The sequence below is a fragment of the Ambystoma mexicanum genome, chromosome 9 (assembly GCF_040938575.1).
Source record: "Ambystoma mexicanum isolate Mex_15411 chromosome 9, UKY_AmexF1_1, whole genome shotgun sequence".
In the NCBI taxonomy this organism is placed as follows: Eukaryota; Metazoa; Chordata; class Amphibia; order Caudata; family Ambystomatidae; genus Ambystoma; species Ambystoma mexicanum.
In genome coordinates, this window is record NC_090931.1 from 1,403,503,996 (window position 1) to 1,403,520,575 (window position 16,580).

Genomic DNA, 16,580 nt, shown 5'->3' on the forward strand with positions numbered 1-16,580 from the left:
ACCTGGGTAACCATGAAATGAATGTGAGAGACCTGGGTAATCAGTGCATGAATGAGAGACCTGGGAAACCAGTGCATGAATGTGGGAGACCTGGGTAACCACTGCATGAATGTGAGAGCGCTAGGTAACCAGTGCATGAATGTGAGAGACCTGGGTAATCAGTGCATGAATGTGAGAGACCTGGGTAACCAGTGCATGAATGTGGGAGACCTGGGTAACCACTGCATGAATGTGAGAGACCTGGGTAATCAGTGCATGAATGTGAGAGACCTGGGTAATCAGTGCATGAATGTGAGAGAGCTAGTTAACCAGTGCATGAATGTGAGAGACCTGGGTAACCAGTGCATGAATGTGGGAGACCTGGGTAACCATGAAATGAATGTGAGAGACCTGGGTAATCAGTGCATGAATGAGAGACCTGGGTAACCAGTGCATGAATGTGGGAGACCTGGGTAACCACTGCATGAATATGAGAGTGCTAGTTAACCAGTGCATGAATGTGAGAGACCTGGGTAACCAGTGCATGAATGTGGGAGACCTGGGTAACCATGAAATGAATGTGAGAGACCTGGGTAATCAGTGCATGAATGAGAGACCTGGGTAACCAGTGCATGAATGTGGGAGACCTGGGTAACCACTGCATGAATGTGAGAGGGCTAGGTAACCATTGCATGAATGTGGGAGACCTGGGTAACCACTGCACGAATGTGAGAGATCTAGGTAACCAGTGCATGCATGTGAGAGACCTGGGTAATCAGTGCATGAATGTGAGAGACCTGGGTAACCAGTGCATGAATGTGGGAGACCTGGGTAACCACTGCATGAATGTGAAAGTCCTGGGTAATCAGTGCATGAATGTGAGAGACCAGGGTAATCAGTGCATGAATGTGAGACACCTGGGTAACCAGTGCATGAATGTGGGATACCTGGGTACCACTGCATGAATGTGAGGGACCTGTGTAATCAGTGCATGAATGTGAGAGACCTGGGTAACCAGTGCATGAATGTGGGAGACCTAGGTAACCATTGCATGAATGTGAGAGAGCTAGGTAACCAGTGCATGAACGTGGGAGAGCTAGGTAACCAGTGCATGAATGTGGGAGACCTGGGTAACCATTGCATGAATGTGAGAGAGCTAGGTAACCAGTGCATGAACGTGGGAGACATGGGTAACCACTGCATGAATGTGAGAGAGCTAGTTAACCAGTGCATGAATGTGAGAGACCTGGGTAATCAGTGCATGAATGAGAGACCTGGGTAACCAGTGCATGAATGTGGGAGACCTGGGTAACCACTGCATGAATGTGAGAGAGCTAGGTAACCAGTGCATGAATGTGGGAGACCTGGGTAACCACTGCATGAATGTGAGAGAGCTAGGTAACCAGTGCATGAATGTGAGAGACCTGGGTAACCAGTGCATGAATGTGGGAGACCTGGGTAACCACTGCATGAATGTGAGAGAGCTAGGTAACCAGTGCATGAACGTGGGAGACCTGGGTAACCACTGCATGAATGTGAGAGAGCTAGTTAACCAGTGCATGAATGTGAGAGACCTGGGTAACCAGTGCATGAATGTGGGAGACCTGGGTAACCATGAAATGAATGTGAGAGACCTGGGTAATCAGTGCATGAATGAGAGACCTGGGTAACCAGTGCATGAATGTGGGAGACCTGGGTAACCACTGCATGAATGTGAGAGAGCTAGGTAACCATTGCATGAATGTGGGAGACCTGGGTAACCACTGCACGAATGTGAGAGATCTAGGTAACCAGTGCATGCATGTGAGAGACCTGGGTAATCAGTGCATGAATGTGAGAGACCTGGGTAACCAGTGCATGAATGTGAGAGACCTGGGTAACCAGTGCATGGATGTGAGAGAGCTAGGTAATCAGTGCATGAATATGAGAGACCTGGGTAACCAGTGCATGAATGTGAGAGACCTGGGTAACCAGTGCATGAATGTGAGAGACCTGGGTAACCAGTGCATGAATGTGGGAGACCTGGGTAACCACTGCATGAATGTGAGAGAGCTAGGTAACCAGTGCATGAACGTGGGAGACCTGGGTAACCACTGCATGAATGTGAGAGAGCTAGTTAACCAGTGCATGAATGTGAGAGACCTGGGTAACCAGTGCATGAATGTGGGAGACCTGGGTAACCATGAAATGAATGTGAGAGACCTGGGTAATCAGTGCATGAATGAGAGACCTGGGTAACCAGTGCATGAATGTGGGAGACCTGGGTAACCACTGCATGAATGTGAGAGCGCTAGGTAACCATTGCATGAATGTGGGAGACCTGGGTAACCAGTGCATGCATGTGAGAGACCTGGGTAATCAGTGCATGAATGTGAGAGACCTGGGTAACCAGTGCATGAATGTGGGAGACCTGGGTAACCACTGCATGAATGTGAAAGTCCTGGGTAATCAGTGCAGGAATGTGAGAGACCAGGGTAATCAGTGCATGAATGTGAGACACCTGGGTAACCAGTGCATGAATGTGGGAGACCTGGGTACCACTGCATGAATGTGAGGGACCTGTGTAATAAGTGCATGAATGTGAGAGACCTGGGTAACCAGTGCATGAATGTGGGAGACCTAGGTAAACATTGCATGAATGTGAGAGAGCTAGGTAACCAGTGCATGAACGTGGGAGAGCTAGGTAACCAGTGCATGAATGTGGGAGACCTGGGTAACCATTGCATGAATGTGAGAGAGCTAGGTAACCAGTGCATGAACGTGGGAGACATGGGTAACCACTGCATGAATGTGAGACAGCTAGTTAACCAGTGCATGAATGTGAGAGACCTGGGTAATCAGTGCATGAATGAGAGACCTGGGTAACCAGTGCATGAATGTGGGAGACCTGGGTAACCACTGCATGAATGTGAGAGAGCTAGGTAACCAGTGCATGAATGTGGGAGACCTGGGTAACCACTGCATGAATGTGAGAGAGCTAGGTAACCAGGGCATGAATGTGAGAGACCTGGGTAACCAGTGCATGAATGTGGGAGACCTGGGTAACCAGTGCATGAATGTGAGAAAGCTAGGTAATCAGTGCATGAATGTGAGAGACCTGGGTAACCAGTGCATGAATATGAGAGACCTGGGTAACCAGTGCATGAATGTGAGAGACAGTGCATGATTGTGAGAGACCTGGGTAACCAGTGCATGAATGTGAGAGACCTGGGTAACCAGTGCATGAATGTGAGAGACCTAGGTAACCAGTGCATGAATGTGAGAGAGCTAGGTAATCAGTGCATGAATGTGAGAGACATGGGTAACCAGTGCATGAATGTGAGAGACCTGGGTAACCAGTGCATGAATGTGAGAGACAGTGGATGATTGTGAGAGACCTGGGTAACCAGTGCATGAATGTGAGAGACCTGGGTAACCAGTGAATGAATGTGAGAGACCTGGGTAACCAGTGCATGATTGTGAGAGACCTGGGTAACCAGTGTATGAATGTGAGAGACCTGGGTAACCAGTGCATGAATGTGAGGGACCTGGGTAACCAGTGCATGAATGTGAGAGAGCTAGGTAATCAGTGCATGAATATGAGAGACCTGGGTAACCAGTGCATGAATGTGAGAGACCTGGGTAACCAGTGCATGAATGTGAGAGACAGTGCATGCTCATGAGAGACCCGGGTAACCAGTGCATGAATGTGAGAGAGCTGGGTAACCAGTGCATGAATGTGAGAGACCTGGGTAACCAGTGCATGGATGTGAGAGACCTGGGTAACCAGTGCATGAATGTGAGAGACCTGGGTAACCAGTGCATGAATGTGAGAGACAGTGCATGATTGTGAGAGACCTGGGTAACCAGTGCATGAATGTGGGAGACCTGGGTAACCACTGCATGAATGTGAGAGAGCTAGGTAACCAGTGCATGAACGTGGGAGACCTGGGTAACCACTGCATGAATGTGAGAGAGCTAGGTAACAAGTGCATGAATGTGAGAGACCTGGGTAACCAGTGCATGCATGTGGGAGACCTGGGTAACCATGAAATGAATGTGAGAGACCTGGGTAATCAGTGCATGAATGAGAGACCTGGGAAACCAGTGCATGAATGTGGGAGACCTGGGTAACCACTGCATGAATGTGAGAGAGCTAGGTAACCAGTGCATGAATGTGAGAGACCTGGGTAATCAGTGCATGAATGTGAGAGACCTGGGTAACCAGTGCATGAATGTGGGAGACCTGGGTAACCAGTGCATGAATGTGAGAGACCTGGGTAATCAGTGCATGAATGTGAGAGACCTGGGTAATCAGTGCATGAATGTGAGAGACCTGGGTAACCAGTGCATGAATGTGGGAGACCTAGGTAACCACTGCATGAATGTGAGGGACCTGGGTAATCAGTGCATGAATGTGAGAGACCTGGGTAACCAGTGCATGAATGTGGGAGACCTGGGTAACCAGTGCATGGATGTGAGAGACCTGGGTAACCAGTGCATGAATGTGAGAGACCTGGGTAACCAGTGCATGAATGTGAGAAACAGTGCATGATTGTGCGAGACCTGGGTAACCAGTGCATGAATGTGAGAGACCTGGGTAACCAGTGCATGAATGTGGGAGACCTGGGTAACCACTGCATGAATGTGAGAGATCTGGGTAAACAGTGCATGAATGTGAGAGACAGTGCATGATTGTGAGAGACCTGGGTAACCAGTGCATGAATGTGAGAGACCTGGGTAACCAGTGCATGAATGTGAGAGAGCTAGGTAATCAGTGCATGAATATGAGAGACCTGGGTAACCAGTGCATGAATGTGAGAGACCTGGGTAACCAGTGCATGAATGTGAGAGACAGTGCATGCTTGTGAGAGACCTGGGTAACCAGTGCATGAATGTGAGAGACCTGGGTAACCAGTGCATGAATGTGAGAGACCTGGGTAACCAGTGCATGGATGTGAGAGAGCTAGGTATTCAGTGCATGAATATGAGAGACCTGGGTAACCAGTGCATGAATGTGGGAGACCTGGGTAACCACTGCATGAATGTGAGAGAGCTAGGTAACCAGTGCATGAATGTGGGAGACTTGGGTAACCACTGCATGAATGTGAGAGAGCTAGGTAACCAGTGCATGAATGTGAGAGACCTGGGTAACCAGTGCATGAATGTGGGAGACCTGGGTAACCACTGCATGAATGTGAGAGAGCTAGGTAACCAGGCATGAACGTGGGAGACCTGGGTAACCACTGCATGAATATGAGAGAGCTAGTTAACCAGTGCATGAATGTGAGAGACCTGGGTAACCAGTGCATGAATGTGGGAGACCTGGGTAACCATGAAATGAATGTGAGAGACCTGGGTAATCAGTGCATGAATGAGAGACCTGGGTAACCAGTGCATGAATGTGGGAGACCTGGGTAACCACTGCATGAATGTGAGAGAGCTAGGTAACCATTGCATGAATGTGGGAGACCTGGGTAACCACTGCACGAATGTGAGAGATCTAGGTAACCAGTGCATGCATGTGAGAGACCTGGGTAATCAGTGCATGAATGTGAGAGACCTGGGTAACCAGTGCATGAATGTGGGAGACCTGGGTAACCACTGCATGAATGTGAAAGTCCTGGGTAATCAGTGCATGAATGTGAGAGACCAGGGTAATCAGTGCATGAATGTGAGACACCTGGGTAACCAGTGCATGAATGTGGGAGACCTGGGTACCACTGCATGAATGTGAGGGACCTGTGTAATCAGTGCATGAATGTGAGAGACCTGGGTAACCAGTGCATGAATGTGGGAGACCTAGGTAACCATTGCATGAATGTGAGAGAGCTAGGTAACCAGTGCATGAACGTGGGAGAGCTAGGTAACCAGTGCATGAATGTGGGAGACCTGGGTAACCATTGCATGAATGTGAGAGAGCTAGGTAACCAGTGCATGAACGTGGGAGACATGGGTAACCACTGCATGAATGTGAGAGAGCTAGTTAACCAGTGCATGAATGTGAGAGACCTGGGTAATCAGTGCATGAATGAGAGACCTGGGTAACCAGTGCATGAATGTGGGAGACCTGGGTAACCACTGCATGAATGTGAGAGAGCTAGGTAACCAGTGCATGAATGTGGGAGACCTGGGTAACCACTGCATGAATGTGAGAGAGCTAGGTAACCAGTGCATGAATGTGAGAGACCTGGGTAACCAGTGCATGAATGTGGGAGACCTGGGTAACCACTGCATGAATGTGAGAGAGCTAGGTAACCAGTGCATGAACGTGGGAGACCTGGGTAACCACTGCATGAATGTGAGAGAGCTAGTTAACCAGTGCATGAATGTGAGAGACCTGGGTAACCAGTGCATGAATGTGGGAGACCTGGGTAACCATGAAATGAATGTGAGAGACCTGGGTAATCAGTGCATGAATGAGAGACCTGGGTAACCAGTGCATGAATGTGGGAGACCTGGGTAACCACTGCATGAATGTGAGAGAGCTAGGTAACCATTGCATGAATGTGGGAGACCTGGGTAACCACTGCACGAATGTGAGAGATCTAGGTAACCAGTGCATGCATGTGAGAGACCTGGGTAATCAGTGCATGAATGTGAGAGACCTGGGTAACCAGTGCATGAATGTGGGAGACCTGGGTAACCACTGCATGAATGTGAAAGTCCTGGGTAATCAGTGCATGAATGTGAGAGACCAGGGTAATCAGTGCATGAATGTGAGACACCTGGGTAACCAGTGCATGAATGTGGGAGACCTGGGTACCACTGCATGAATGTGAGGGACCTGTGTAATCAGTGCATGAATGTGAGAGACCTAGGTAACCATTGCATGAATGTGAGAGAGCTAGGTAACCAGTGCATGAACGTGGGAGAGCTAGGTAACCAGTGCATGAATGTGGGAGACCTGGGTAACCATTGCATGAATGTGAGAGAGCTAGGTAACCAGTGCATGAACGTGGGAGACATGGGTAACCACTGCATGAATGTGAGAGAGCTAGTTAACCAGTGCATGAATGTGAGAGACCTGGGTAATCAGTGCATGAATGAGAGACCTGGGTAACCAGTGCATGAATGTGGGAGACCTGGGTAACCACTGCATGAATGTGAGAGAGCTAGGTAACCAGTGCATGAATGTGGGAGACTTGGGTAACCAGTGCATGGATGTGAGAGACCTCGGTAACCAGTGCATGAATGTGAGAGACCTGGATAACCTGTGCATGAATGTGAGAGACATTGCATGATTGTGAGAGACCTGGGTAACCAGTGCATGAATGTGAGAGACCTGGGTAACCAGTGCATGAATGTGGGAGACCTGGGTAACCACTGCATGAATGTGAGAGACCTGGGTAACCAGTGCATGAATGTGAGAGACAGTGCATGATTGTGAGAGACCTGGGTAACCAGTGCATGAATGTGAGAGACCTGGGTAACCAGTGCATGAATGTGAGAGAGCTAGGTAATCAGTGCATGAATGTGTGAGACCTGGGTAACCAGTGAATGAATGTGAGAGACCTGGGTAACCAGTGCATGAATGTGAGAGACAGTGCATGATTGTGAGAGACCTGGGTAACCAGTGTATGAATGGGAGAGACCTGGGTAACCAGTGCATGAATGTGAGGGACCTGGGTAACCAGTGCATGAATGTGAGAGAGCTAGGTAATCAGTGCATAAATATGAGAGACCTGGGTAACCAGTGCATGAGTGTGAGAGACCTGGGTAACCAGTGCATGAATGTGAGAGACAGTGCATGCTTGTGAGAGACCTGGGTAACCAGTGCATTAATGTGAGAGACCTGGGTAACCAGTGCATGAATGTGAGAGACCTGGGTAACCAGTGCATGGATGTGTGAGACCTGGGTAACCAGTGCATGGATGTGAGAGACCTGGGTAACCAGTGCATGAATGTGAGAGACCTGGGTAACCAGTGCATGAATGTGAGAGACAGTGCATGATTGTGAGAGACCTGCGTAACCAGTGCATGAATGTGGGAGACCTGGGTAACCACTGCATGAATGTGAGAGAGCTAGGTAACCAGTGCATGAACGTGGGAGACCTGGGTAACCACTGCATGAATGTGAGAGAGCTAGTTAACCAGTGCATGAATGTGAGAGACCTGGGTAACCAGTGCATGAATGTGGGAGACCTGGGTAACCATGAAATGAATGTGAGAGACCTGGTTAATCAGTGCATGAATGAGAGACCTGGGTAACCAGTGCATGAATGTGGGAGACCTGGGTAACCACTGCATGAATGTGAGAGAGCTAGGTAACCACTGCATGAATGTGGGAGACCTGGGTAACCACTGCATGAATGTGAGAGAGCTAGGTAACCAGTGCATGAATGTGAGATACCTGGGTAATCAGTGCATGAATGTGAGAGACCTGGGTAACCAGTGCATGAATGTGGGAGACCTGGGTAACCACTGCATGAATGTGAGAGACCTGGGTAATCAGTGCATGAATGTGAGAAACCAGGGTAATCAGTGCATGAATGTGAGACACCTGGGTAACCAGTGCATGAATGTGAGACACCTGGGTAACCAGTGCATGAATGTGAGACACCTGGGTAACCAGTGCATGAATGTGGGAGACCTGGGTACCACTGCATGAATGTGAGGGACCTGTGTAATCAGTGCATGAATGTGAGAGACCTGGGTAACCAGTGCATGAATGTGGGAGACCTGGGTAACCAGTGCATGAATGTGAGACACCTGGGTAACCAGTGCATGAATGTGGGAGACCTGGGTACCACTGCATGAATGTGAGGGACCTGTGTAATCAGTGCATGAATGTGAGAGACCTGGGTAACCAGTGCATGAATGTGGGAGACCTGGGTAACCAGTGCATGAATGTGAGAGAGCTCGGTAACCAGAGCATGAATGTGAGAGACCTGGGTAACCAGTGCATGAATGTGGGAGCCCTGGGTAACCACTGCATGAATGTGAGAGACCTGGGTAATCAGTGCATGAATGAGAGACCTGGGTAACCACTGCATGAATGTGGGAGACCTGGGTAACCACTGCATGAATGTGAGAGAGCTAGGTAACCAGTGCATGAATGTGGGAGACCTGGGTAACCCCTGCATGAATGTGAGAGAGCTAGGTAACCAGTTCATCAATGTGAGAGACCTGGGTAATCAGTGCATGAATTTGAAAGACCTGGGTAACAAGTGCATGAATGTGGGAGACCTGGGTAACAACTGCATGAATGTGAGAGACCTGGGTAATCAGTGCATGAATGTGAGAGACCTGGGTAATCAGTGCATGAATATGAGAGACCTGGGTAACCAGTGCATGAATGTGGGAGACCTGGGTAACCACTGCATGAATGTGAGAGACCTGGGTAATCAGTGCATGAATGTGAGAGACCTGGGTAATCAGTGCATGAATGTGAGAGACCTGGGTAACCACTGCATGAATGTGAGAGACCTGGGTAATCAGTGCATGAATGTGAGAGACCTGTGTAACCAGTGCATGAATGTGAGAGACCTGGGTAACCAGTGCATTAATGTGAGAGAGCTAGGTAATCAGTGCATGAATGTGAGAGACCTGGGTAACCAGTGCATGAATGTGAGAGACCTGGGTAACCAGTGCATGAATGTGGGAGACCTGGGTAACCACTGCATGAATGTGAGAGAGCTAGGTAATCATTGCATGAATGTGAGAGACCTGGGTAATCAGTGCATGAATGTGAGAGACCTGGGTAATCAGTGCATGAATGTGAGAGACCTGGGTAACCACTGCATGAATGTGAGAGACCTGGGTAATCAGTGCATGAATGTGATAGACCTGGGTAATCAGTGCATGAATGTGAGAGACCTGGGTAACCAGTGCATGAATGTGAGAGACCTGGGTAACCAGTGCATGAATGTGAGAGAGCTAGGTAATCAGTGCATGAATGTGAGAGACCTGGGTAACCAGTGCATGAATGTGAGAGACCTGGGTAACCAGTGTATGAATGTGGGAGACCTGGGTAACCACTGCATGAATGTGAGAGAGCTAGGTAATCAGTGCATAAATGTGAGAGACCTGGGTAACCAGTGCATGAATGTGAGAGACCTGGGTAACCAGTGCATGAATGTGAGAGAGCTGGGTAACCAGTGCATGAATGTGAGAGACCTGGGTAACCTGTGCATGAATGTGGGGGACCTGGGTAACCACTGCATGAATGTGAGAGAGCTAGGTAACCAGTGCATGAATGTGAGAGACCTGGGTAACTGGTGCATGAATGTGAGAGACCTGGGTAACCGGTGCATGGATGTGAGAGACCTGGGTAACCAGTGAATGAATGTGAGAGACCTGGGTAACCAGTGCATGAATGTGAGAGACCTGGGTAACCAGTGCATGGATGTGAGAGACCTGGGTAACCAGTGAATGAATGTGAGAGACCTGGGTAACCAGTGCATGAATGTGGGAGAGCCGGGTAACCACTGCATGAATGTGAGAGAACTAGGTAACCAGTGCATGAATGTGAGATACCTGGGTAACCAGTGCATGAATGTGAGAGAGCTAGGTAACCAGTGCATGAATGTGAGAGACCTGGGTAACCAGTGCATGAGTGTGAGAGACCTGGGTAACCAGTGCATGATTGTGGGAGACATGGGTAACCAGTGCATGAATGTGAGAGACCTGGGTAACCAGTGTATGAATGTGAGAGACCTGGGTAACCAGTGCATGAATGTGATAGACAGTGCCTGACTGTGAGAGACCTGGGTAACCAGTGCATGAATGTGAGAGACCTGGGTAACCAGTGCATGAATGTGAGAGACCTGGGTAACCAGTGCATGAGTGTGAGAGACCTGGGTAACCAGTGCATGATTGTGGGAGACATGGGTAACCAGTGCATGAATGTGAGAGACCTGGGTAACCAGTGTATGAATGTGAGAGACCTGGGTAACCAGTGCATGAATGTGAGAGACAGTGCCTGATTGTGAGAGACCTGGGTAAGCAGTGCATGAATGTGAGAGACCTGGGTAACCAGTGCATGAATGTGAGAGACCTGGGTAACCAGTGCATGATTGTGAGAGACCTGGGTAACCAGTGAATGAATGTGAGAGACCTGGGTAATCAGTGCATGAATGTGAGAGAACTAGGTAACCAGTGCATGAATGTGAGAGATCTGGGTAACCAGTGCATGAATGTGAGAGAGCTAGGTAATCAGTGCATGAATGTGAGAGACCTGGGTAACCAGTGCATGAGTTTGAGAGACCCGAGTAACCAGTGCATGATTGTGGGAGACCTGGGTAACCAGTGCATGAATGTGAGAGACCTGGGTAACCAGTGTATGAATGTGAGAGACGTGGGTAACCAGAGCATGAATGTGAGAGAGCTAGGTAACCAGTGCATGAATGTGAGAGACCTAGGTAACCAGTGCATGAATGTGAGAGACCTGGGTAACCAGTGCATGAATGTGAGAGACCTGGGGAACCAGTGCATGGATGTGAGAGACCTGGGTAACCAGTGCATGAATGTGAGAGACCTGGGTAACCAGTGCATGAATGTGAGAGACCTGGGTAACCAGTGCATAAATGTGAGAGAGCTAGGTAACCAGTGCATGAATGTGAGAGACCTGGGTAATCAGTGCATGAATGTGAGAGACCTGGGTAACCAGTGCATGATTGTGGGAGACCTGGGTAACCAATGCATGAATGCGAGAGACCTGGGTAACCAGTGTATGAATGTGAGAGACCTGGGTAACCAGAGCATGAATATGAGAGACCTGGGTAACCAGTGCATGAATGTGAGAGACCTGGGTAACCAGTGCATGAATGTGGGAGACAGTGCATGATTGTGAGAGACCTGGGTAACCAGTGCATGAATGTGAGAGACCTGGGTAACCAGTGCATGGATGTGAGAGACCTGGGTAACCAGTGCATAAATGTTAGAGACTTGGGTAACCAGTGCATGAATGTGGGAGACCTGGGTAACCACTGCATGAATGTGAGAGAGCTAGGTAACCAGTGTATGAATGTGGGAGACCTGGGTAACCACTGCATGAATGTGAGAGAGATAAGTAAACAGTGCATGAATGTGAGAGACCTGGGTAACCAGTGCATGAACGTGGGAGACCTGGGTAACCACTGCATGAATGTGAGAGACCTGGGTAATCAGTGCATGAATGTGAGAGACCTGGGTAACCAGGGCATGAGTGTGAGAGACCTGGGTAAGCAGTGCATGATTGTGGGAGACCTGGGTAACCAGGGCATGAATGTGGGAGACCTCGGTAACCAGTGTATGAATGTGAGAGACCTGGGTAACCGGTGCATGAACGTGAGAGACCTGGGTAACCAGTGCATGAATGTGAGAGACCTGGGTAACCAGTGTATGAATTTGGGAGACCTGGGTAACCACTGCATGAATGTGAGAGAGATAAGTAAACAGTGCATGAATGTGAGAGACCTGGGTAACCAGTGCATGAACGTGGGAGACCTCGGTAACCAGTGTATGAATGTGAGAGACCTGGGTAACCAGTGCATGAATGTGAGAGACCTGGGTAACCGGTGCATGAACGTGAGAGACCTGGGTAATCAGTGCATGAATGTGAGAGACCTGGGTAACCAGTGTATGAATTTGGGAGACCTGGGCAACCACTGCATGAATGTGAGAGAGCTAGGTAATCAGTGCATGCATGTGAGAGACCTGGGTAACCAGTGCATGAATGTGAGAGACCTGGGTAACCAGTGCATGAATGTGAGAAAGCTAGGTAATCAGTGCATGAATGTGAGAGACCTGGGTAACCAGTGCATGAATATGAGAGACCTGGGTAACCAGTGCATGAATGTGAGAGACAGTGCATGATTGTGAGAGACCTGGGCAACCAGTGCATGAATGTGAGAGACCTGGGTAACCAGTGCATGAATGTGAGAGACCTAGGTAACCAGTGCATGAATGTGAGAGAGCTAGGTAATCAGTGCATGAATGTGAGAGACATGGGTAACCAGTGCATGAATGTGAGAGACCTGGGTAACCAGTGCATGAATGTGAGAGACAGTGCATGATTGTGAGAGACCTGGGTAACCAGTGCATGAATGTGAGAGACCTGGGTAACCAGTGCATGAATGTGAGAGAGCTAGGTAATCAGTGCATGAATGTGTGAGACCTGGGTAACCAGTGAATGAATGTGAGAGACCTGGGTAACCAGTGCATGAATGTGAGAGACCTGGGTGACCAGTGTATGAATGTGAGAGACCTGGGTAACCAGTGCATGAATGTGAGGGACCTGGTTAACCAGTGCATGAATGTGAGAGAGCTAGGTAATCAGTGCATGAATATGAGAGACCTGGGTAACCAGTGCATGAATGTGAGAGACCTGGGTAACCAGTGCATGAATGTGAGAGACAGTGCATGCTCGTGAGAGACCCGGGTAACCAGTGCATGAATGTGAGAGAGCTGGGTAACCAGTGCATGAATGTGAGAGACCTGGGTAACCAGTGCATGGATGTGAGAGACCTGGGTAACCAGTGCATGAATGTGAGAGACCTGGGTAACCAGTGCATGAATGTGAGAGACAGTGCATGATTGTGAGAGACCTGGGTAACCAGTGCATGAATGTGGGAGACCTGGGTAACCACTGCATGAATGTGAGAGAGCTAGGTAACCACTGCATGAACGTGGGAGACCTGGGTAACCACTGCATGAATGTGAGAGATCTAGGTAACCAGTGCATGAATGTGAGAGACCTGGGTAACCAGTGCATGCATGTGGGAGACCTGGGTAACCATGAAATGAATGTGAGAGACCTGGGTAATCAGTGCATGGATGATAGACCTGGGAAACCAGTGCATGAATGTGGGAGACCTGGGTAACCACTGCATGAATGTGAGAGCGCTAGGTAACCAGTGCATGAATGTGAGAGACCTGGGTAATCAGTGCATGAATGTGAGAGACCTGGGTAACCAGTGCATGAATGTGGGAGACCTGGGTAACCAGTGCATGAATGTGAGAGACCTAGGTAATCAGTGCATGAATGTGAGAGACCTGGGTAATCAGTGCATGAATGTGAGAGACCTGGGTAACCAGTGCATGAATGTGGGAGACCTGGGTAACCACTGCATGAATGTGAGGGACCTGGGTAATCAGTGCATGAATGTGAGAGACCTGGGTAACCAGTGCATGAATGTGGGAGACCTGGGTAACCAGTGCATGGATGTGAGAGACTTGGGTAACCAGTGCATGAATGTGAGAGACCTGGGTAACCAGTGCATGAATGTGAGAGACAGTGCATGATTGTGCGAGACCTGGGTAACCAGTGCATGAATGTGAGAGACCTGGGTAACCAGTGCATGAATGTGGGAGACCTGGGTAACCACTGCATGAATGTGAGAGATCTGGGTAACCAGTGCATGAATGTGAGAGACCTGGGTAACCAGTGCATGAATGTGAGAGAGCTAGGTAATCAGTGCATGAATGTGTGAAACCTGGGTAACCAGTGAATGAATGTGAGAGACCTGGGTGACCAGTGCATGAATGTGAGAGACCTGGGTAGCCAGTGAATGAATGTGAGAGACCTGGGTGACCAGTGCATGAATGTGAGAGATAGTGCATGATTGTGAGAGACCTGGGTAACCAGTGTATGAATGTGAGAGACCTGGGTAACCAGTGCATGAATGTGAGGGACCTGGGTAACCAGTGCATGAATGTGAGAGAGCTAGGTAATCAGTGCATGAATATGAGAGACCTGGGTAACCAGTGCATGAATGTGAGAGACCTGGGTGACCAGTGCATGAATGTGAGAGATAGTGCATGATTGTGAGAGACCTGGGTAACCAGTGTATGAATGTGAGAGACCTGGGTAACCAGTGCATGAATGTGAGAGAGCTAGGTAATCAGTGCATGAATGTGTGAAACCTGGGTAACCAGTGAATGAATGTGAGAGACCTGGGTGACCAGTGCATGAATGTGAGAGATAGTGCATGATTGTGAGAGACCTGGGTAACCAGTGTATGAATGTGAGAGACCTGGGTAACCAGTGCATGAATGTGAGGGACCTGGGTAACCAGTGCATGAATGTGAGAGAGCTAGGTAATCAGTGCATGAATATGAGAGACCTGGGTAACCAGTGCATGAATGTGAGAGACCTGGGTAGCCAGTGCATGAATGTGAGAGACAGTGCATGCTTGTGAGAGACCTGGGTAACCAGTGCATGAATGTGAGAGACCTGGGTAACCAGTGCATGGATGTGAGAGACCTGGGTAACCAGTGCATGGATGTGAGAGACCTGGGTAACCAGTGCATGAATGTGAGAGACCTGGGTAACCAGTGCATGAATGTGAGAGACAGTGCATGATTGTGAGAGACCTGGGTAACCAGTGCATGAATGTGGGAGACCTGGGTAACCACTGCATGAATGTGAGAGAGCTAGGTAACCAGTGCATGAACGTGGGAGACCTGGGTAACCACTGCATGAATGTGAGAGAGCTAGTTAACCAGTGCATGAATGTGAGAGACCTGGGTAACCAGTGCATGAATGTGGGAGACCTGGGTAACCATGGGATGAATGTGAGAGACCTGGGTAATCAGTGCATGAATGAGAGACCTGGGTAACCAGTGCATGAATGTGAGGGACAGTGCATGATTGTGAGAGACCTGCGTAACCAGTGCATGAATGTGGGAGACCTGGGTAACCATTGCATGAATGTGAGAGAGCTAGGTAACCAGTGCATGAACGTGGGAGACATGGGTAACCACTGCATGAATGTGAGAGAGCTAGTTAACCAGTGCATGAATGTGAGAGACCTGGGTAATCAGTGCATGAATGAGAGACCTGGGTAACCAGTGCATGAATGTGGGAGACCTGGGTAACCACTGCATGAATGTGAGAGAGCTAGGTAACCAGTGCATGAATGTGGGAGACCTGGGTAACCAGTGCATGGATGTGAGAGACCTGGGTAACCAGTGCATGAATGTGAGAGACCTGGGTAACCAGTGCATGAATGTGAGAGACATTGCATGATTGTGAGAGACCTGGGTAACCAGTGCATGAATGTGAGAGACCTGGGTAACCAGTGCATGAATGTGGGAGACCTGGGTAACCACTGCATGAATGTGAGAGACCTGGGTAACCAGTGCATGAATGTGAGAGACAGTGCATGATTGTGAGAGACCTGGGTAACCAGTGCATGAATGTGAGAGACCTGGGTAACCAATGCATGAATGTGAGAGAGCTAGGTAATCAGTGCATGAATGTGTGAGACCTGGGTAACCAGTGAATGAATGTGAGAGACCTGGGTAACCAGTGCATGAATGTGAGAGACAGTGCATGATTGTGAGAGACCTGGGTAACCAGTGTATGAATGGGAGAGACCTGGCTAACCAGTGCATGAATGTGAGGGACCTGGGTAACCAGTGCATGAATGTGAGAGAGCTAGGTAATCAGTGCATGAATATGAGAGACCTGGGTAACCAGTGCATGAATGTGAGAGACCTGGGTAACCAGTGCATGAATGTGAGAGACAGTGCATGCTTGTGAGAGACCTGGGTAACCAGTGCATGAATGTGAGAGACCTGGGTAACCAGTGCATGAATGTGAGAGACCTGGGTAACCAGTGCATGGATGTGAGAGAGCTAGGTAATCAGTGCATGAATATGAGAGACCTGGGTAACCAGTGCATGAATGTGAGAGA